This window comes from Mus pahari, chromosome 9 (genome assembly GCF_900095145.1).
Source record: "Mus pahari chromosome 9, PAHARI_EIJ_v1.1, whole genome shotgun sequence".
Taxonomy (NCBI): Eukaryota; Metazoa; Chordata; class Mammalia; order Rodentia; family Muridae; genus Mus; species Mus pahari.
The window spans coordinates 67,822,221-67,826,441 of record NC_034598.1 but is presented as its reverse complement, the minus strand read 5'-3'; the positions used below and the strand labels follow the sequence as shown (position 1 = coordinate 67,826,441).

The 4,221-nt window shown below is 36.4% G+C and overlaps 1 protein-coding gene across 11 annotated transcripts in view; it reads left to right on the top strand.

Moving 5' to 3' along the window:
* Ppp1r12a (protein phosphatase 1 regulatory subunit 12A) overlaps positions 1–4,221 on the top strand; it is a 113,209-nt gene that overhangs the window by 74,252 nt on the left and 34,736 nt on the right. The gene's annotated exons all lie outside the window — the stretch shown is intronic.

Sequence of the window (4,221 nt, the reverse complement as noted above, 5' to 3'; positions counted from 1 at the left end):
AGAAACCCTGTCTCGAAAAAACAAGAAAAAAAAAATTGTTCTCAGTGTTTATAGTTGTTGTCAAAACATACCATATTTTTCTGCTCTTAATTTGTAATTTCCTCTGAGCCATGGTATAGTGTCTTTTTTTTTGCCTTTTACAATTGATAGTAATTTGATATTATAATGAATAGTTAATAAATGTTAGTTATTAAAGTATGGCAGGAAATCAAAAGCTTCATAATATTTAAATTGGTGGTTGTGGTAATTTTTATTTTCATTAGGCTTTTATTTTGAGAAACTTAAGTTTTTATATTCTTTGTCTCTTTTACTAGAAGTGTATACTGATAATTTCTCACCCTAGAAAGTACAACATAGAAAGTCAGTGGAGGCCCGCAAGTCAGGGGAAAACAAGAATCTAGATTTTTTTTTCCCCCCATCTCTTACAAGGTGCCTGGCATGCCTCTGTCAGGCCAGTAAAATTGTTTTAGAACGCCAGCCCTCTCCCTGGGTTAGTTGTTCTCACTTTGGGCAAATTACTGTCTTTCCTACAAACAGAACAAAGATAGCTAGAGTTACTATTGTACAACTTGGTTGAGAGACAGCCCAGTGGGCTTGAAGGGGATCCCAGACGCTGCCTTTGGTTCCTCCGTCTCCCCTCCATTATACCCCAAAGCTGGGTTTTCCCAGTGCTGTGCTGCTCTTTCTCAAGCGCAGTGATGAAGAGCCTTTTGCTTTTCTTTCCTTAACCTTCCAGTCTCTTCATAAAGGTTTCTCCTCTGCGGCCTGACTTACTTTTAGTGAGCTCACTTGTGCCTTTCTGAATATGCAGACATTGTTTTTCTCCAGAACATTTAAAAATGTATTGCGGTCACCATTGAACCTCATCCTGACTGTGTCAGTGTGTATCTCCTAGGTACAAATGCATTATCCCTTGCTTCCACGGTAAAGTCACGGTGCTTAGGGGAGTTAACTTTGATACAGTGCATACTGTATAATCTGCATAATAGTAATTTAATCTGTGCGAATTAATATATATGTGTGTGTGCAGGTCTTCCAGATTGTGCTTCAAATAGTATCTCTTATTGCTATTTGTGTTTTCAAACCACACGTCCATGTAGAAATCGGACGTGGTGTTGGTGGTTGTATCTCTGTTGCACATCTAGCAGTGTTTAGATTAAAGGGATTTGAGATTGTCTTTAATCCCCACTGTGTTTCTACTCAGTATTGTCATGTGCAAGTTGGTTAAAATGCGGTTTTAAGTTTTTAATTGTAAATATAGGAAATTTTTTAAACCTGTACAGTCAGTATAATAACTCTCTTCTAAAACTCTGAGGTATGGAGCTGTAACTCAGTAATAGAGTATTTGTCAAGGAGTCATGAAACCCTGGATTCAGTCCCCTATACTAGCAAAAAAATAAATAAAGCTCAACTTAAGAAAAGACTAGGAGTGGGGTGGGGGTAGGATGTAGAACAGTTGGAGGAATAAAGTCTGGACTACTAAAAAATGGAAGGGAGGGAGGGGGAGGGGAGGGAAGGGGAGGGGAGGGGAGCCTAAGAAGGAAAAATATAAATTTTCAATGCTAGAAATACATGGATGTCACAGGTGCATAGTTTGAACATGAGAAAGCTACTGACATGAGTTATCTCCTTTACTCTTCTAGAACTCTTGTTCTTATGACTGTAAGTACATATGCTTGATATGAAATGCTCTCACACTGTTGCAGCATTTTGAAGAATGTTGTCACGTTATAACCAGTACTAGGAAAGTTTATCTGAACTATATTTACATTCTATTTTACTTCTAAAACTGTCATGTACTCTTTCCGAGAATACTAAATTTGTGTCCCTTTCATTTAGCTCTTGATTTATTGTCTATTAAGATCCTAGGTTTATTTCAAGTTCTCATAAGCCCCTGCTAATGTCTGGGCAAGAAACCAGCTCTCTGGTAATTTGACTCAGCAATCCCTTTCATAAAGATGAAAAAAATCGGCAGTAGATTTCTTGTGTCCTGTTGTCTTCTTCTCAAGCCTAGCCTTAGACTCAGACCACTTCTCAGCTGACACTTAGTCACTAGCTGAGGGTGACCTTGGTGGGATAATAATAATACGCCTGCAAAGAAGAAAGCTTAATCCAAATCTTAGTCTCGGTTCTGTAATTAAGCTGAATTAGACATACATATCTACTTCTAATTTGTATATTTAGAAAAATCTCTGTTCTCAGATTTCAACCATTATGTGACTTCTTTGAAGATCATTCTTTGAATTTAAATTCTTAAGATTTTATAACCAATTATGTCAAAACTAAAGACACTAGGTACTCAAAATCTGAATTATTTTTGCTGATAGAAGTCTTACAGTATGATATATGTATATACATATACATATGTGTGTATATGTATATATATATATATATATATATATACTTCATAGCATTTAATGTTTCTTCAAGTTTTTTCTATGAATATGAAGAGAGATTTAGCAAATTCAAATTTACTTATGAGTGAGTTTACAAGTACATTTTAAAGATTTTCAGCAGAGTTCTAATTTAGGTTTTAAACCAGTACTCAGTTTTTAATACTAACACAGTTATCTTAGGCTGTCCAGCCTTGTCTGTCAGAGCCCAGACTATGGATTTGGGTGCACTCACTCCAAGGACTAGATCCCAGATGGAAGCACACAACACAGCATTTCATGTCCCTTGTATTCTTTTAGCATACAAGGTTAATTTAGCTAAAGATAGATGTGTTCAGTTTTCTTGCCTTAAGGTATGAACCCAAGCTAAAAGAGAAAAAGCCTGTGAGTAATGCCCAGCTGATAGTTTGTGGGCATCTTGGGATGGAATCTATCAGCTTGGTCTAGGACTGTAGCCTAGCAACAGAGCTCTTCCCAGTGTGCATGATGCTCAGTATTTCACACACACACACACACACACACACACACACACACACACACACACACACACACACACGAAGTAAACAACAACAACAAAAATTCAACTTAATTTTAGACCTTAAATCTTTAGTTAATAATAAATTGGGACTTTCTCTAGTTAAAGTAAGTATTGTTGGGATTCCAACAACTCTCAGTTTCAAGTAAGTGTGAATTATATTTGTCTCCTAGCTAGTAAAAATTCAGAATTTTCTCAGAATTGGTTATTCTGGTTCACTGTCACTTAGTTTGCTGAGCAGAGCAGTAATTAAATGAAGACTGATTTAGGCTGTGGGTATATACCATCCGCCAATATAACTGTCCTGGTGTAGAGAGTGATGTAAAGGTGAGGAAATTATATTTGGTTTTCAGTCATGTAATGAAAACATTTGAGATAGATTAAGGGATGACTAGGCAGCACCTTGCTATCAAGGTTGCATAACTTGACAAGAGAAACAGTGAGTATGCAGGCATGGTATCTACTAGGGAAAGGAAGTGTCATGGCACATATATACAGAATAAACTAGAAAATGGGGGTAAATGATGGAATACCTTCATTTCTAGGGTAATAATTTATAAATTATTCCTTGTAAGAAATCCCAGGAATTGTGCGAACAGTCCTGCGAGAGTTCATTCTCTATGTAAGGCTACTCTGGCGGTTCCTGTGTGAGTATGTGTGATGGGGATGAGATCCTGAGGAAATACTGCTCACAATGATAGGTATACAAATAGAGATAAAAGATATAGCCTTGAGTCTTAAAAACACAGAAGGACATTGGGAGACAGGGTCCCTGACTTATCAATAAAAGAGAACGTCAAAAGAACATTAGTGTGACTGCAGGTTTTTAAACACACAGGACATTGAGGAAATAGCATTAGCACTGTTGCTAGTAATAGAGAGCTGATAAAGTTTAGAAGGCAAAGTTTGTGATTGATACATGTTAAGTTTAAGGTCCAAATGCAATTGTAAGTAGTCTGTTCTATAGGTAAATAAAATAAAAGTCTAGGGCTAGCAAGTTGACTCCGTGCATAGATAGATAGATAGATAGATAGATAGATAGATAGATAGATAGATAGATAGACAGACAGACTCGGTGGATAGATAGATAGATAGATAGATAGATAGATAGATAGATAGATAGATAGATAGATAGATAGATAGATAGATAGATAGATAGATAGACAGATAGACAGATAGACAGATAGACAGACAGACAGACTCGGTGCATACATAGATAGATAGATAGATAGATAGATAGATAGATAGATAGATAGATAGATAGATAGATAGATAGATAGATAGATAGATAGA